This window comes from Aquarana catesbeiana, linkage group LG03 (genome assembly GCF_042186555.1).
Source record: "Aquarana catesbeiana isolate 2022-GZ linkage group LG03, ASM4218655v1, whole genome shotgun sequence".
In the NCBI taxonomy this organism is placed as follows: Eukaryota; Metazoa; Chordata; class Amphibia; order Anura; family Ranidae; genus Aquarana; species Aquarana catesbeiana.
The window spans coordinates 19,496,370-19,516,893 of NC_133326.1; the positions used below are offsets into that span (position 1 = coordinate 19,496,370).

The 20,524-nt window shown below is 49.1% G+C and overlaps 1 long non-coding RNA gene and 1 other non-coding gene across 2 annotated transcripts; one reads left to right on the top strand and one right to left on the bottom strand.

Annotated features, from left to right (window-relative positions):
- Positions 1-1,428: 1,428 nt before the first annotated feature.
- On the bottom strand, positions 1,429-16,110 carry LOC141134415 (uncharacterized). Its single transcript, XR_012243138.1, has 4 exons — positions 16,007-16,110; positions 13,527-13,682; positions 11,038-11,137; positions 1,429-1,771 (listed from the first exon to the last, which is right to left on the bottom strand). It is a non-coding gene; the product is annotated as an uncharacterized lncRNA (long non-coding RNA).
- TRNAE-UUC (transfer RNA glutamic acid (anticodon UUC)) lies at positions 9,646-9,717 on the top strand. The gene has a single exon. It is a non-coding gene; the product is annotated as a tRNA-Glu (tRNA).
- Positions 16,111-20,524: the final 4,414 nt, after the last annotated feature.

Genomic DNA, 20,524 nt, shown 5'->3' on the forward strand with positions numbered 1-20,524 from the left:
ATTTTACCTTAAGAAACAAGTGTCAGAAAAAGATTTAGACTTTAAGTGGTTGAACTTCCTGCATTTACACTTTGTTTAAAAACTTGGCAGGCTGCCTGGATTTTTTTATTTATACACAGAAGTTTCCCTTTGATCTAAGAAGGAAGTTAGTTACAATGTTTCATTTTAAAAACTTGGCAGACTGCCCGGATGTTTTCTTTTGACAACTGAGTGAGCAGATAAGTCTCTCCACTTGTTATATGAAAGAATCGGCAAACTCTGCAATAGAGATCGTCAGAGGGGTTGAATCGAGATCACGATTTTTTAACGATTAATTGTGCAGCTCTACTATACAATAATGTTTTGCATTTGAGGCATTAATATTATGGTATCAACCATGCTCGTGTGCCATTGGCTATTGGGTAGGGATGAGCCAAACACTCCCAGTTTAGTTCGCACCAGAACTTGCGAACAGGCCACAAATTTGTGCGAACACCGTTAAAGTCTATGGGACACAAACATGAAAAATCAAAAGTGCTCATTTTAAAGGCTTATATGCAAGTTATTGCCATAAAAAGTGTATGGGGATCCGAGTCCTGCCCCAAAAGACATGTATCAATGCAAAAAAAGTTTAAAAAACAGCATTTTTTTCAGGAGCAGTGATTTTAATAATGCTTAAAGTGAAACAATAAAAATGAAATATTCCTTTAAATATCGTGCCTGGAGGGGTGTCCTGCTTGTAAAGTAGTGCATCTTTCCCATGTTCAGAACAGTACTGCAGCAAAATTACATTTCTAAAGGAAAAAATGTCTTTTAAAATTGCTTGCGCCTGTTATGTATTGTAGGATCCTGGCAATATAGATAAAAATCATTGAAAAAAACGGCATGGGTCCCCCCCTGTCCCCAAGGGGAACCCTGCATCAAAATAAAAGAAGAAATTGCTTGGGTGCCCCCCCAAAATCCATACCAGGTCATTCAGGTCTGGTATGGATATTAATGGGAACCCTGCGCCAAAATTTGAAAAAAAAAAATGGCGTGGGTCCCCCCTCCCAAAATCCACGAGGATGCACTGATGAGTTGGCACTGATATGCAGCACTGATGGACACTTATAGGCAGCACTGATGGGCACTGATTGGCACTGTGGTGGGGACTGTGATGGGCACTGATTGGCACTGTGGTGGGCACTGATTGGCACTGTGGTGGGCACTGAGAGACTTTGAGGGGGCACTGCTGGCAGTTGTTGGGCACCTCTCATGGGGGCTGCACTGATAATCAATGTGCTGATTATCAGCACAGACCCCCCCTCTGACAGAGAGAGCTGCCGATTGGCTCTCCCTGTTAGCGCGAACCGAGGAATGCTGTTTCCCGGCACTTCCAGGTTCACGCGATGATCACGTGGTAAGAAGCCTCTGTCAGGACTCCGGTCTCAGGACTCTGCAGCCCTGATACATGGGAGTCAGCGCAGAGGGGGAAGGGTAGAAACTGGTAGGATCAGCCAGCTATTTCATACACAGCACAAGCACTGTGCTCTATAACAGGCTTTAAAGGAACAGGATCTTCTTTAATGGTGCCAAAACACACAAAAATATATTTTGTTATAAAAACATTGTTATTGGAGTCTAAAGTTTTAAAAGAAACGGGGGGACAATGAATGTTGTCCACATTTCATAAAGACAATTCAGTGCACATGTACAATATACACATAAAGTAGTTGCTGTAACCAGCGTGATGCTTGTTGCTTGACATGTTTCACTTTTCAGCTTCTGCAGGAGCTTATAAAGCAATATGTAGCTACAAAAAGACAAATACAATCAAAATAAAAAATAAACAACAATAATTACAAAAATTTTTATAAAGAATTTTTAGTAAGTATGCATGACCGTAAATTAACATTTCTGTTATCAAAGTAAATGTGTATCAAAAAGATATAACAACATAAATATGTTCAATGAATATTAGGGGTGCAACGGATCGTCATTGATCCGTGATCCGTACGGATCAACCTCCGCAGATCGGGACACCCGCGATCCGCGGAGCGCTCTGTGGCCTCGGCCATAGGAAAGGCCGCGGCTTCGGCCTAGCTCCGGAGCGGCAGCCATCTTGGTACACCCGGCGGCCGTTTACCACGTGATCGCTCCGTCAAATGACGGAGCGATCACTTGTAACAAACCGGCGTTATGTCATGACGCCGGTTCCTCTCTCCCCTCTGTGTACTGATCTGTACAGTGGAGGGGAGAGTTCGGATGGCAGCAGTGCCAATACTCTGCAATGCCCTGCCAATACTCTGCAATGCCCTGAGAATACTCTGCAATGCCCTGAGAATACTCTGCAATGCCCTGAGAATACTCTGCAATACTCTGCCAATACTCTGCAATACCCTGCCAATACCCTGCCAATACTCTGCCATACCCTGCCAATACCCTGCCATACCCTGCCAATACCCTGCCAATACTCTGCCATACCCTGTCAATACTCTGCCATACCCTGCCAATACTCTGCCAATACTCTGCCAATACCCTGCAATACCCGGCAATACCCTGCAATACTCTGCCATACCCTGCTAATATATTACAGTGGGGGAGATTGTGGATATTACAGTGGGGGAGATTTTTTTTTGTTGATCCGAACCGTGACTCCTCCCAATACTCTGCAATGCCCTGACAATACTCTGAAATGCCCTGACAATACTCTGCAATGCCCTGACAATACTCTTCCATACCCTGCCAATACTCTGCCATACCCTGCCAATACCCTGCCAATACCCTGCCAATACTCTGCCATACCCTGCCAATACTCTGCCAATACCCTGCCAATACTCTGCCAATATACCCACCAATACCCTGCTGATATATTACAGTGGGGGAGATTGTGGATATTACAGTGGGGGAGATTTTTTTTTGTTGATCCGAACCGTGACTCCTGCCAATACTCTGCAATGCCCTGACAATACTCTGCAATGCGCCCTGACAATACTCTGCAATGCGCCCTGACAATACTGTGCAATGCCCTGACAATACTCTGCAATGCCCTGTCAATGCCCTGCCAATACTCTGCAATGCCCTGACAATATTCTGCAATGCCCTGACAATATTCTGCAATGCCCTGACAATACTCTGCAATGCCCTGACAATACTCTTCCATACCCTGCCAATACTCTGCAATACTCTGCCAATACTCTGCCATACCCTGCCAATACTTTGCCATATCCTGCCAATACTCTGCCATACCCTGCCAATACCCTGCCAATACTCTGCCATACCCTGCCAATACTCTGCCATACCCTGCCAATACTCTGCCATACCCTGCCAATACCCTGCCAATACTCTGCCATACCCTGCCAATACTCTGCCATACCCTGCCAATACCCTGCCAATACTCTTCCATACCCTGCCAATACTCTTCCACACCCTGCCAATACTCTTCCATACCCTGCCAATACTCTGCCATACCCTGCCAATACTCTGCCAATATACCCGCCAATACCCTGCCAATACCCTGCTAATATATTACAGTGGGGGAGATTGTGGATATTACAGTGGGGGAGATTTTTTTTTGTTGATCCGAACCGTGACTTCTGCCAATACTCTGCAATGCCCTGACAATACTCTGCAATGCCCTAACAATACTCTGCAATGCGCCCTGACAATACTCTGCAATGCGCCCTGACAATACTCTGCAATGCCCTGACAATACTCTGCAATGCCCTGCCAATGCCCTGCCAATACTCTGCAATGCCCTGCCAATACTCTGCAATGCTCTGCCAATACTCTGCAATGCCCTGACAATACTTTGCAATGCCCTGACAATACTCTCCCATACCCTGCCAATACTCTGCAATACTCTGCCAATACTCTGCCATACCCTGCCAATACTCTGCCATACCCTGCCAATACTCTGCCATATCCTGCCAATACCCTGCCAATACTCTTCCATACCCTGCCAATACTCTGCCATACCCTGCCAATACTCTGCCATACCCTGCCAATACTCTGCCATACCCTGCCAATACTTTGCCATACCCTGCCATACCCTGCCATACCCTGCCAATACCCTGCCAATACCCTGCCAATACTCTGCCAATATACCCGCCAATACCCGGCAATACTCTGCCATACCCTGCTAATATATTAGTGGGGGAGATTGTGGATATTACAGTGGGGGAAATTTTTTTTTGTTGATCCGAACCGTGACTCCTGCCAATACTCTGCAATGCCCTGCCAATACTCTGCAATGCCCTGAGAATACTCTGCCATACCCTGCCAATACTCTGCCATGCCCTGCCAATACTCTGCCATGCCCTGACAATACTCTGCCATGCCCTGACAATACTCTGCCATGCCCTGCCAATACTCTGCAATGCCCTGACAATACTCTGCCATACCCTGCCAATACTCTGCCATACCCTGTCAATACTCTGCCATACCCTGCCAATACTCTGCCATACCCTGCCAATACCCTGCCAATACTCTTCCATACCCTGCCAATACTCTGCCATACCCTGCCAATACTCTGCCATACCCTGCCAATACTCTGCCATACCCTGCTAATATACCCGCCAATACCCTGGAATACTCTGCCATACCCTGCTAATATATTACAGTGGGGGAGATTGTGGATATTACAGTGGGGGAGATTTTTTTTGTTGATCCGAACCGTGACTCCTGATCCGAGGAACGATCCGAACCGTGAGTTTTTTGATCCGTTGCACCCCTAATGAATATCCATGAGGGTCAGCACTATACAGAGAAGCACACAACATGAACATAAAACTCACCATGTATATAGAATGTAATCAAGCTAATGCACACTACTAAAGGGTCCAAAACTGATGTAAGAAGAGGTACCCAGGCCACCTACAGTGTCCCATCTGATAACAAATAGAGATCATGCACCCATCACCAAGACCAACATACACATAAGAAGGGCCTGAAGATCAAACCTACCAAGCGTATCCTCAAAACTCACCGTATCTGTCAGAAAAAAGACATAGCGCCCACCAGGCCAGATGGGACTGGTGGCCCCAGCCACAGAGCAGGCCATGGAGCAGGAGGTGGCTGCTATGTCTTTGTTCTGACAGATACGGTGAGTTTTGAGGATACGCATGGTAGGTTTGATCTTCAGGCCCTTCTTATGTGTATGTTGGTCATGCTGATGGGTGTATGATCTCTATTTGTTATCAGATGGGACACTGTAGGTGTCCTGGGGGATGCTATTTATTAAATATGTCTGCATTCATCATCAGGGGTGTTTAATAATAAGAAACAGAAGCACTGCAGATTACTCCACCGCACCCGAAAGTGAAGAATCAGACCCCTTTTTCATTTTAGTGGGTCGGCATAACTGCCAGGCAACCAAAATTTTTATATGAAGGCCATTAGTCATCCCTGTGTCCCTGTCATGTTGGGATTATTTATTGTCCCTTGCACTGGAATTTTGAACTTTTCTCTCCATAATTTTATGTTGTGTATATATATATATATATATATATATATATATATATATATATATATATATATATTGTAGGTGAAGGTGCTAAATCTGATTCTTCTTTTTTATTGCAGATGTACGCGGTATTTACTGCAGACACAGCTCACAAGGCAGGACTACCCCGGTGAGCGAGACAGAATATGAAAGCTATATTGAGACGCCACCAGCATGTGACATTCACACGGAGACGCCACCAGCATGTGACGTTCACACGGAGACGCCACCAGCATGTGACGTTCACACGGAGACGCCACCAGCATGTGACGTTCACATGGAGACGCCACCAGCATGTTACGTTCACACGAAGACACCATCAGCATGTGACGTTAACACGGAGACTTCACCAGCATGGGATGTTCACATGGAGATTCCACCAGCATGTGACATTCACATGAAGACACCACCAGCATGTGATGTTCAAACGGAGACACCACCAGCATGTGACATTCAAACGGAGACACCACCAGCATGTGACATTCAAACGGAGACACCACCAGCATGTGACATTCAAACGGAGACACCACCAGCATGTGACATTCAAACGGAGACACCACCAGCATGTGACGTTCACACGGAGCCTCCACCAGCATGTGTAGTTCACACGGAGACTCCACCAGCATGTGACGTTTACAAGGATACTCCACCAGCATGTGACATTCACATTGAGACACCACCTGAATGTCACATTCATGTTGAGACTACAGCACAATGTGAGGTTCATGTTGAGAACCCACCAAAATACCAGGGCAGCCATTTGAATATCTCCTCCCATGAAGATGAGGGCAAGCTTAAAGAAAAGGATAGGCAGATCCTGGTGGTAGGGGACTCCGTTATTAGTGGGACAGAGAGGGCAATCTGTCAGAATGACCCCGATCAACGAACAGTATATTGTTTCCCAGTCGCACGAGTTCGGGACATTGCAGATCGGATGAACGGATTGTTGGATGGGGCTGGGGAGGATCCAGTTGTCATGGTACATATTGGAACCAATGACAACATTAGAAGAAAATGGAGCACCCTACAAAATGATTTCAGGGACTTAGGGGCTATATTGAAGAAAAGGACCTCCAAGGCAGCATTTTCAGAAATACTGCCTGTACCTCGAGCCACACCAAGGAGGCAACAGGAGCTTAGGGAGCTTAGCAAGTGGCTGAAGAACTGGTGCAGGAAGGAGGGGTTTGGCTTCATGGAGACCTGGACTGACTTTTCAGTTGGTCACTTGCTCTACAGCAGGGATGGACTGCACTTAAATGAGCAGGGTGCAGCTCTGTTGGGAAAGAAAATAACCAAAAGGGTGGAAAAAATGTTAAATCCACCACCAGCATGTGACGTTCACACGGAGACACCACCAGCATGTGACGTTCACACGAAGACACCATCAGCATGTGACGTTAACACGGAGACTTCACCAGCATGGGATGTTCACATGGAGATTCCACTAGCATGTGACGTTCACACGGAGACACCACCAGCATGTGACGTTCACACGGAGACACCACCAGCTTGTGATGTTCACACGGAGCCTCCACCAGCATGTGTAGTTCACACGGAGACTCCACCAGCATGTGACGTTCACACAGATACTCCACCAGCATGTGACATTCACACGGATACTCCACCAGTATGTGAAATTCACATTGAGACACCACCTGAATGTCACATTCATGTTGAGACTACAGCACAATGTGAGGTTCATGTTGAGAATCCACCAAAATACCAGGGCAGCCATTTGAATATCTCCTCCCATGAAGATGAGGGCAAGCTTAAAGAAAAGGATAGGCAGATCCTGGTGTTAGGGGACTCCGTTATTAGTGGGACAGAGAGGGCAATCTGTCAGAATGACCCCGATCAACGAACAGTATATTGTTTCCCAGTCGCACGAGTTCGGGACATTGCAGATCGGATGGACGGATTGTTGGATGGGGCTGGGGAGGATCCAGTTGTCATGGTACATATTGGAACCAATGACAACATTAGAAGAAAATGGAGCACCCTACAAAATGATTTCAGGGACTTAGGGGCTATATTGAAGAAAAGGACCTCCAAGGCAGCATTTTCAGAAATACTGCCTGTACCTCGAGCCACACCAAGGAGGCAACAGGAGCTTAAGGAGCTTAGCAAGTGGCTGAAGAATTGGTGCAGGAAGGAGGGGTTTGGCTTCATGGAGACCTGGACTGACTTTTCAATTAGTCACTTGCTCTACAGCAGGGATGGACTGCACTTAAATGAGCAGGGTGCAGCTCTGTTGGGAAAGAAAATAACCAAAAGGGTGGAAAAAATGTTAAATCAACCACGTGTCATTCACATCGAGACTCCTCCAGCATGCAACGATTCTGTTGAGACTCGGGCAGAATGCAACTTTCCCACTAAGACACCGGCAGATTGTGGCGTTACCACTGAGACTCTGGCAGAATGTGACGTTCATCAGCAGCTCATGAATCACAGACTCAACTAAAAGTCTGAGGAACCCTCCCAGGGACCAGGCACGGCTTTACCAACACAGGTCCCTACACTGGTGGCGGCTGCCACTCTAGTATCCAGAGGGCCTTCCCATCAGCCCTCTATTTCCCTTTTTGGAGCTTCTGAATCACCAACTATGAATGTAAATGGATAAACAAGATGATTGACTGTTCCTAGAAAAAGACTCAACAAAAATTCTGAGGAACCCTCCCGAGGGACCAGGTATGGCTGTACCAACACAGGTCCCTACACTGGTGGCTGCCACTTCAGTAACCAGAGGGTTTTCCCATCAGCCCTCCATTTTCGTTTTTGGAACTACTGAATCACCAACTATCAATGCAGCTGGACAAACAAGACAATTGGCTGTTCCTAGAAGAAGACTCAACAAAAAGTCTGGGGAAGCCTCCCTGGGACCGGGTATGGCTGTACCAACACAGGTCCCTACCGTGGTGCGAGCTGCCACTCCAGTAACCGGAGGGTGTTCCCATCAGCCCTCTATTTACCTTTCTGCAGCTTCTGCAGAAGCTTTAAGGTTCGACAATACGTCGCCAAAACATAATCACCTGAAGAACAAGGGGGAGTATGGAAGAGGGAGAGAGGGAGGAAAAGGGGGGGAAAGGTTGGAGAAAGAAGGGGGTGAGGGTTGGGGGGAACCCCCACACCCCTTCCTTACCCCTAACCTCTCCTCCCCCCTCCTTTCCTCCCTCTCTTCCTCTTCCATACTCCCCCTCGGGCGTGTGTTGGACCGGCTGAGGGGAGGTTGGAGGCCGGTATTCTTTGGGTGTGTTTTGGAGTGTTATATACATAGATTGCAGTTTAGGATAAGTTTGGATTTCTTCTGGAGGTGCTTTGAGTGGACATAATTGATGAACTCAGTTCAGCGGGGGTGGGCCTTAGAGAACAGAGACCGCATACAGGCAGCACAGAGGCTTAGGGGTTAGCCTTGCAGCACTGGAACTTCTGAATCACCAACTATCAATGCAGCTGGACAAACAAGACAATTGGCTGTTCCTAGAAGAAGACTCAACAAAAAGTCTGGGGAAGCCTCCCTGGGACCGGGTACGGCTGTACCAACACAGGTCCCTACCGTGGTGCGAGCTGCCACTCCAGTAACCGGAGGGTCTTCCCATCAGCCCTCTATTCACCTTTCTGCAGCTTCTGCAGAAGCTTTAAGGTTCGACAATACGTCGCCAAAACATAATCACCTGAAGAACAAAGGGGAGTATGGAAGAGGGAGAGAAGGAGGAAAAGGGGGGGAGGTTGGAGAAAGAAGGGGGTGAGGGTTGGGGGGAACCCCCACACCCCTTCCTTACCCCTAACCTCTCCTCCCCCCTCCTTTCATCCCTCTCTCCCTCTTCCATACTCCCCCTCGGGCGTGTGTTGGACCGGCTGAGGGGAGGTTGGAGGCCGGTATTCTTTGGGTGTTCTTTGGAGTGTTATATACATAGATTGCAGTTTAGGATAAGTTTGGATTTCTTTTGGAGGCGCTTTGAGTGGACATAATTGATGAACTCAGTTCAGCGGGGGCGGGCCTTAGAGAACAGAGGCCGCATACAGGCAGCACAGAGGCTTAGGGGTTAGCCTTGCAGCACTGGGGTCCATGGTTCAAATCCTGACCAGGACACTATCTGCATGGAGTTTGCATGTTCTCCCTGTGCTTGAGTGGGTTTCCTCCGGGTACTCCGGTTTCCTCCCACACTAAAAAGACATGCTACCTTGCGTTGGTGATGCAGTGGTGAGCATAGCTGCCTTTCAAGCAGCTGACCCGGGTTCGATTCCCGGCCAACGCCTTCTCCAATACTTGGAGTCCTCAGAGAGAAAAGCGCTATACAAGGGTGGAATGAAGAATGAAGCGAATGTGTGGAATGTTTGAGGAAGAAAATGTTCCCCCAGAATCTATAGAAGGTGAACCCAGCAACTGATAGAAGACGCTTAGGCTGCGATCACACCTAGGCCTTCCGGATCGTGGGCGGAATTACTGCGATTCCAGATTGTGATCCAGTTATTTTCAATGACACCCCAATCATGGGACAATATTGTCACCTGACAAATCACACAAAAAAAATTGCGGGATGCCTATTTCCCATAGGCCGTCAGGCAACAATCGCGGCAAAATCACGCCTCAATTGGGATGATATTGAAAGTAAAGGGATTGCAAGCGTGTGCTGCGTTTTGCACCGATTCGGGAATCCAGAACACCTAGGTGTGACCAAATCCTCGCCGTGTCCATCATACGACAAGAACTTCCTGCACAAACGTCCCCCCAACATGAATAATACACCCATACCCCCCCAACATGAATATTACACCCATACTCCCCCATCAGGAATATTACACCGACAAGCCCCAACATGAATATTACACCCATACCCACCCAACATGAATATTACACCGACACCCTCCCAGCAGGAATATTACACACATACCCCCCAGCAGGAATATTACACCCATACCCCCTCAACATGAATATTACACCCATATCCCCCCAACATGAATATTACACTGACACCCCCACATCCTGACAATGACGTCCCCCCAGCAGGAATATTACACCGACACCCCCCATCCTGACACTGACGTTCCCCCAGGAATATTACACCGACACCCCCCATCCTGACACTGACGCCCCCCCAGAATTATTACACCAACACCCCCATCCTGACACCCCCCAGGAATATTACACCGACACCCCCCATCCTGACACTGACGTCCCCCCAAGAATATTACACCGACACCCCCCATCCTGACACCCCCCAGGAATATTACACCGACACCCCCCATCCTGACACTGACGTCCCCCCAGGAATATTACACCAACACCCCCCATCCTGACACTGACATCCCCCCAGCAGGAATAAGAAAATAAGGATGATCCTCAGCTCCATCTAGTGGTCATAATGCAGTACATGTATGACAGGAAGCTACACAGACCAATAGGGTGGTTAGACGGTTAGAAAGGGGAGGCCACGGTGTGTCCATGCCCAGTAAGTGCCAAAATATTTCCTCTGCTCGGGGGTCCACACTTAAGGCAAGGTGATTTCCATTCTAGCAGCAGCTTTGATAGAAAATAAAGTGTGTCGCTGTGGTGAAGCAGGATTATTAGTACTTACCCTTGGAGGATCTTCGGCAGGCTTTGGCACACAGCGCTCTTTGTTGCTCCACTTCATCTTTCTCTTGATATTCACTTAACAAGGAGCTGAGGTATTCTTCCTGTGACAAGAAGAAGAGAAGACGTAAGACTCCCTATCCTGGACAAGAAGAGCTCAGCAATCAAGGCTTCATAGCAGGACTCCAGGCAGACCTTAAAGTGGACTTCTCAGCAACTTTACAAGTCTGAATGAAGAAATAGAATATACCGTATTCTTCTATCCCTTCTACAAGTGCAAAAATGTCACTTTTCATCCTGCTGGAAATATACAGAGCTCAGAACTTTCTGCTCTCGTTTTCTCTGGACTGTTTTTTAGTCCCAGTTCTCTATGTGGACTACAAAACATCACCTCACTATGTTATAGACAGGGGGGGAGTATTCTGTTGTCCAAACACTTTCTGTCCTACGGTGACAACACAACGTCTCCATAGATTCAGTACAGTGAGTGTTGTCACCCTAGGACAGGAAGTTACTGGCAGGATCAAAGACAAAGGGAAAAGAAAATGAATGCAGCCACCATATCTAAGGACTGGTCAGCTGAAGTATAGTACATTTTTGTATTTCGGATTCCCCCATAAATCAGTTGGCCCTATCCGTGTACCTCCACAAATCACTTGCCCCATCAGAGTGCCCCAATAGATCAGTTACCCCATCAGAATGTCCTCTTAGATTAGCTGCACCCATCAGAGTACATATATAGGTCAGTTGCCCCATTACAGTGTCCCCATAGATTAATTGCCCCATCAAACTGCCCCCATAGATTAGTTGCCTCATCATCATGCCCCCATAGATTAGTTGCCTCCATCAGAGTACCCCCATAGATCAGTTGCCCCATCACAGAGCTCAGTGTACCTGTAGGAGAACTCCCTATAGCCTGGCAGGCAGAAGGTGGGAGCTGGCAAGAGAAATGTGCTGCAGGGCACACAGCAGGCACGTGAAGTCATTGGTTGCTAGGCATGCCAGCATCTCTAGCAACCAATGACTGCTGCTCAATGGACCAGGACTTGTGGGCGGCCCGCCATGTTAGTGAGGGCTCCATGAACCTATCAGCCTGTGCAGGAGGTGGAGCCAGGGACTTTATGTGGGAGGAGACTCATCTAATCTCTCGGTGTAGGAGATATCAGACTGAGAAGTGGGTGGAGCAGAATAGGTAGGGGCGGGGTGAAGGAGTATGACGTAATGTTGTGGGGGAGGTGCTAGGAGAGGGAGCCTGTCACCTGTGCCCTGACCCTGAGCATAATGCCTGGGTCATGTGACCCCCCCCCCTTGTCTTGGCCCCCTGCTTCCAGTCATATGCTCTATTGATCTACTGACCACCCTCCCCCCCATAGATCTCCTGCTCTGTATGGACAATCACTCATGCCCCATACTTGGGGAAAAGGAAAAATTGGAACAGGGAACAAAGGAATATAAATGGAAATATGGCGGAACGCGGCATGCCAGCTTTCCACCATATCAGTCTCCGGTCACATCTGCGCGTTCCGGTAATGCGCACAGAAATGCACGTTTCCACGCAATCCCGGAACACGCAAAAATATCTGCCTCACGCTTGTAGTGCCATTTATTGTAAATTTCCCCCCAAAACGTGAGACCCCAATACAAGAAATGTGGCAAAATGCACGGGAAATAAAACAAAGCGGAACGCGTCATGAGATACTTTGTCAGGCTTGTGGGGCATAGGGCAACGCACGGAAAACAATGGGGGGCGCTATGCTTGTTGGGGGATTGTCATCCAGGTGTATGTCAGAGGAGTTACTGGGACCGGCATTGGTGTCAGCGGATGCTCTATTAACCCTCAGCATTGGTGTCAGCGGACGCACTATTAACTCTCAGCATTGGTGTCAGCAGACGCACTATTAACCCCGGCATTGGTGTCAGCGGACACACTATTAACTCCCACCATTTGTGTCAGCGGACGCACTATTAACCCCCAGCATTGGTGTCAGCAGACGCACTATTAACCCCCAACATTGGTGTCAGCGGATGCACTATTAACCCCGGCATTGGTGTCAGCGGACGCACTATTAACTCCCAGCATTGCTGTCAGCGGACGCACTATTAACCACGGCATTGCTGTCAGCGGACGCACTATTAACCCCCAGCATTGGTGTCAGCGGACGCACTATTAACCCCCAGCATTGGTGTCAGCGGACGCACTATTAACCCCCAGCATTGGTGTCAGCGGACGCACTATTAACCCCCAGCATTGCTGTCAGCGGACGCACTATTAACCCCCAGCATTGCTGTCAGCGGACGCACCATTAACCCCCAGCATTGGTGTCAGCGGACGTACTATTAACCCCGAGATTCAGTGATGTCCCCTGGTATCCCCCCCGCACAGAGATTCTGCAATGTCCCCTGGTATCACCCCCCCAGAGATTCAGCAATGTCCCCTGGTATCCCCCCCCACCAGAGATTCAGCGATGTCCCCTGGTATCCCCCCATCCATACTTGTCAGGCTCCATGATGAATCAGACAGCCTCAGGTGACGCTGACCAAAAAAGTACACAATGGATTCCATCTGCTTCTGGTGGTCACAAATCTGCAGAATCAGAGAGCTGAACCTCCAGGAGAGGAAGTCCTTCACCTTCTGGGGGGGCGGAGACACTGCATGAAAGGGGGGGAAATACAAAATCACATCAGGAAGTAAATCGATATTATTCCCTATATATCATTATTATTCACAATAAATATACATTTTATATGGATGTGAAACCATTTCCAGGTGTGTCAATGTCCCAGAGACACACCCCCAGAGACACCCCCCCGAGACACCCCCCCGAGACACCCCCCCCAGAGACACACCCCCAGAGACACACCCCCCAGAGACACACCCCCAGAGACACACCCTCAGAGACACACCCCCAGAGACACACCCCCGAGACACACCTCTGAGACAAACCCCCCAGAGACACACCCCCGAGACACACCCCCAGAGACACACCCAGAGACACACCCCCAGAGACACACCTCCGAGACACCCCCCCAGAAACACCCCCCGAGACACACCCCCAGAAACACACCTCCGAGAGACACATCTCCGAGACACACCCCCAGAGACACCCCCCGAGACACACCCCCAGAGACACCCCCCGAGACACACCCCCAGAGACACCCCCCGAGACACCCCCCAGAGACACACTCCCAGGGATACACACCCCCAGAGACACACCCCCAGAGACACCCCCCCAAAAACACACCCCCAGAGACACACCCCCAGAGACACACCCCCCAGAGACACCCCCCCAAGAGACCCCAGAGACACACCCCAGAGACACACCCCAGAGACACACACCCCAGAGACACACCCCCCAGAGACACACCCCCCAGAGACACACCCCCCAGAGACACCCCCCAGAGACACACCCCAGAGACACACCCCAGAAACACAACCCAGAGACACACCCCAGAGACACACCCCAGAGACACACCCCAGAGACACACCCCCAGGGAGAGGAAGTCCTTCACCTTCTGGGGGGGCGGAGACACTGCATGAAAGGGGGGGAGATACAAAATCACATCAGGAAGTAAATCGATATTATTCCCTATATATCATTATTATTCACAATAAATATACATTTTATATGGATGTGAAACCATTTCCAGGTGTGTCAATGTCCCAGAGACACACCCCCAGAGACACCCCCCCGAGACACCCCCCCGAGACACCCCCCCAGAGACACCCCCCCAGAGACACACCCCCCAGAGACACACCCCCAGAGACACACCCCCAGAGACACACCCCCAGAGACACACCCCCGAGACACACCTCTGAGACAAACCCCCCAGAGACACACCCCAGAGACACACCCCCAGAGACACACCCCCAGAGACACACCCAGAGACACACCCCCAGAGACACACCTCCGAGACACCCCCCCAGAAACACCCCCCGAGACACACCCCCAGAAACACACCTCCGAGAGACACATCTCCGAGACACACCCCCAGAGACACCCCCCGAGACACACCCCCAGAGACACCCCCCGAGACACACCCCCAGAGACACCCCCCGAGACACCCCCCAGAGACACACTCCCAGGGATACACACCCCCAGAGACACACCCCCAGAGACACACCCCCAGAGACACCCCCCCAAAAACACACCCCCAGAGACACACCCCCAGAGACACCCCCCCGAGACACACCCCCCAGAGACACACACCCCAGAGACACACCCCAGAGACACACCCCAGAGACACACCCCCCAGAGACACACCCCCCAGAGACACACCCCAGAGACACACCCCAGAAACACAACCCAGAGACACACCCCAGAGACACACCCCAGAGACACACCCCCAGGGATACACTCCAGTGACACCCCCCCAAAAATACACTTCAGAGACACACCCCCAAAAATACACTCCAGAGACACAACCCAGAGACACACCCCCAAAAATACACTCCAGAGACACACCCCCAGGGATACACCCCAGAGACACATCCCCAGGGATACACCCCAGAGACACACCCCAGAGACACACCCCCAGAGACACACCCCCAGAGACACACCCCAGTGACACAACCCCAGAGACACAACCCCAGAGACACACCCCAGAGACACACCCCAGAGACACAACCCAGAGACACAACCCAGAGACACACCCCCAGGGAGACACAACCCAGAGACACACCCCAGAGACACACCCCAGAGACACAACCCAGAGACACAACCCAGAGACACAACCCAGAGACACACCCCCAGGGAGACACAACCCAGAGACACACCCCAGAGACACACCCCAGAGACACACCCCAGAGACACACCCCCAGGGATACACCCCAGTGACACCCCCCCAAAGATACACTCCAGAGACACAACCCAGAGACACACCCCCAAAAATACACTCCAGAGACACACCCCCAGGGATACACCCCAGAGACAAACCCCCAGGGATACACCCCAGAGACACGGTCATGGTAGTACCTCCGTACACTGGTGGTCATGGTAGTACCTCCGTACACTGGTGGTCATGGTAGTACCTCCGTACACTGGTGGTCATGGTAGTACCTCCTTACACTGGTGGTCATGGCAGTACCTCCTTACACTGGTGGTCATGGCAGTACCTCTTTACACTGGTGGTCATGGCAGTACCTCTTTACACTGGTGGTCATGGCAGTACCTCCGTACACTGGTGGTCATGGTAGTACCTCCGTACACTGGTGGTCATGGCAGTACCTCTTTACACTGGTGGTCATGGCAGTACCTCTTTACACTGGTGGTCATGGCAGTACCTCCATACACTGGTGGTCATGGTAGTATCTCCGTACACTGGTGGTCATGGTAGTACCTATTTACACTGGTGGTCATGGCAGTACCTCCTTACACTGGTGGTCATGGCAGTACCTCTTTACACTGGTGGTCATGGTAGTACCTCTTTACACTGGTGGTTATGGTAGTACCTCCGTACACTGGTGGTCATGGTAGTACCTCCGTACACTGGTGGTCATGGCAGTACCTCCGTACACTGGTGGTCATGGTAGTACCTCCTTACACTGGTCGTCATGGTAGTACCTCCTTACACTGGTCGTCATGGTAGTACCTCCGTACACTGGTGGTCATGGTAGTACCTCCTTACACTGGTGGTCATGGTAGTACTTCCGTACACTGGTGGTGAGTGAATTCTTTATTCTGATTCCATAGAACAGTATTAGTCCCACACGAACTCTGGAACATCATATACCTTTTCTGAACACAGTGTACTTTTGATTCTTCGTGGCACAGAACGCCCTTCTAGAGATGAGTAGAGATATTCTGGAGATTTCCGCTGCACTCTTGACAAGCCGCCATGTTCCTTTTAGGGAAGAGAGGTTACCGGCTCACCACTCTCCCGTTTTGCAGTCTTTCTAATGGTTGAGTCATGAACATTCACCTGAGCCGAGGCCAGAGAGGCCTGCAGTTCCTGGGACGAGGCAGAAGCGTTCTTCTTGACTTCACTGATGATGATCCTTCTGGCCTGGGGGGAGATTTTCGCAGGACGACCACTCCTAGGTAGATTCACCACCGTTCCAAACTTCTTCCACTTGGTGAGAATGGCTCTGACCATAGTCCGATTGAGGTCCAGGGCCTTGGAGATGGTGGTGTAACCCTGTCCAGACTGATAGACTTCAGCCACCTTCCTCCGAAGGTCTGCCGAAATCTCACTGGAGCGCGGCACGACTCCCAACACTCCGACAACTCCGCATTTCATGGTAAAGGTTCAAACAGATAAAATTAGAGGCTCAGTCATAGACTGCACTGGGGACATTAGAGTGTTAGCTCCTGGACTCAGTCATAGACTATAGTGGGGACATTAGAGTGCCAGCTCCTTGGCTCAGTCATAGACTATAGTGGGGACATTAGAGTGTCAGCTCCTGGGCTCAATCATAGACTATAGTGGTGACATTGGAGTTTCAGCTCCTGGGCTCAGCCATAAACTATAGTAGGGACATTGGAGTGTCAGCTCCTGGGCTCAGTCATAGACTATAGTGGTGACATTAGAGTGTCAGCTCCTGGGCTCAGTCATAGACTATAGTGGTGACATTAGAGTGTCAGCTCCTAGGCTCAGTCATAGACTATAGTGGGGACATTAGAGTATCAGCTCATGGGCTCAGCCATAAACTATAGTAGGGACATTGGAGTGTCAGCTCCTGGGCTCAGTCATAGACTGCACTGGGAACATTAGAGTGTCAGCTCCTGGGCTCAGTCATAGAATATAGTGGGGACATTGGAGTGTCAGCTCCTGGGCTCAGTCAGACTATACTAAACCCTAAACTGCTGGGGACGCTATTATAGATCTGATCAGATATTGATCCGTTCAGATACTATAGCACTAAGGGAGGTGTACGGTGCGTGGGTGTTAGCGGTACTGGCGCTAATCTGACGCTGCCTGGGGGGTGACGCATATCACCGCCGGGCGATCAGGGGGCTAAACCTTTATTCGGTAATAAACGGCGGGTGCCCTGACACTATAAAAAATAAACTAACTAACCAGCGTCACCCGTAACAGTTATACGGTGATCAGTGGTGAAAGGGTTAACTAGGGGGCAAGCAAGGGGTTAAAACCTTTATTAGGTAGTATATGGGGGTCCCTGAGGCTATAAAACGCTGACAGCGAACCTAAATTTATTATTTATTTATTTATTTCAGGTACTTATATAGTGCCGTCAATTTACGCAGCACTTTACATTTACATTTTACATTCACATCAGTCCCTACCCTCAAGGAGCTTACAATCTAAGGTCCCTAACTCACATTCATACATACTGGGGACAATTTAGACAGGATCCAATTAACCTACCAGCATGTCTTTGGAGTGTGGGAGGAAACTGGAGTACCCGGAGGAAACCCACACAGACACAGGTAGAACATACAAACTCCAGGCAGGTAGTGTCGTGGTTGGGATTCGAACCAGCGACCCTTCTTACTGCTAGGTGAGAGTGCTACCACTACACCACTGTGCCGCCCAAATATTTACCTCCCTAACTAGCATCACCAGCGACACTAAGACAGCGATCAGAAAAATGATCGCTTACTGACACTGGCGACAGGGGGTGATCAAGGGGTTAAAACTTTATTAGAGGGGGTTAGGGGGGTACCCTAGACCTAAAGGGGCTAACACTAACTGCCCTAACACACTAACTGTCACAAACTGACATCATGCAGTAATCAGAAAAAAAAAAAAAACTGCTTGGTGTCAGTGTGACGGGGGGGGAGGGGTGATTGGGGGGTGATCGGGGTGTATTGTGTGCCTGGCATGTTCTAATGTGTGTGTAGTGTTTTACACTCACATTGCAGTCTTCTCTCCTCGGCGCCGGAGCGTAAAATACCGAGCCGAGGAGAGATGACATCATTTCCTTTGCTGCTGTTTAGCATACAGCAGCAGAGGAAGAAGCTGATTGGCTGGGAGCGATCGTGAGGGGGGCCACGAATGGATGGTCTCCCCCTCACCTCTCATCGCTCCCAGACACAAGCCAACCACCTCGGGCACCGGGGGGGGGGGGGGGGGTCCGATAGGACCCCCCCGCCCGCGGGAGGCAGATCACGTACAGGTACATGATTCTGCCTGCCCGTGCCATTCTGCCGACGTGTACAATGTAGCATGACCGCACAATTGTCATTCAAAGTGTGACCGCGCTGAAAGCTGAAAATTGGCCTGTATGGAAAGAGGTGAAAGTGTCCGGTATTAAAGGGGTTAACATCTATTAAAAAAAAAAAAACAGCTTTAGCTCTGCTTCTTACCTGCAGCAGAGATAACTTCTTCCTTTTTTTTTCCTAAACATATCGTCACCTCCATGTATTCTCTGTGTGTAAACCTGTGCGGTGCTTCTGTGAACATACATATCAGGGCTACATAAGAGAAGGGGATTTGTCATTTAAAATAAAGCTTTGTTAGTTAAAAAAACACTGGCTCCTAGATTCAAGGAGAATTTGTCAAGCCCTGCTGTAGTCATACTTCTAGTATGGCATCTCTCACCTCCCTTCTACATGTATGGATCATTCCTGATATAAATATCACCCCCCTTCTACATGTATGGATCATTCCTGATATAAATATCACCCCCCTTCTACATGTATGGATCATTCCTGATATAAATATCACCCCCCCCTTCTACATGTATGGATCATTCCTGATATAAATATCACCCCCCTTCTATATGTATGGATCATTCCTGATATAAATATCACCCCCCCCCTTCTACATGTATGGATCATTCCTGATATAAATATCACCCCCCCCCCACTTCTACATGTATGGATCATTCCTGATATAAATATCACCCCCCTTCTACATGTATGGATCATTCCTGATATAAATATCACCCCCCTTCTACATGTATGGATCATTCCTGATATAAATATCACCCCCCCCTTCTACATGTATGGATCATTCCTGATATAAATATCACCCCCCTTCTATATGTATGGATCATTCCTGATATAAATATCACCCCCCCCCCCCTTCTACATGTATGGATCATTCCTGATATAAATATCACCCCCCCCTTCTACATGTATGGATCATTCCTGATATAAATATCACCCCCTTCTACATGTATGGATCATTCCTGATATCATAAATATCACCCCCCCTTCTACATGCATGGATCATTCCTGATATCATAAATATCACCCCCCTTCTACATGTATGGATCATTCCTGATATCATAAATATCACCCTTTCTACATGTATGGATCATTCCTGATATAAATATCACCCCCCTTCTATATGTATGGATCATTCCTGATATCATAAATATCACCCCCCTTCTTTATGTATGGATCATTCCTGATGATGGATGGTGGTGGATAAATGATGATGAATGTGGATGATGCCATTGGTCCATGCCTGTAGATAGGGCGTATATCTCTGAGTAGATCAGCCATGCGGTTGTGCATACTTGCAGTCTGCTGTGCTCCATGGCATGCTGGGCGCTCACTAATGGAACGTTATTAATGAAACGG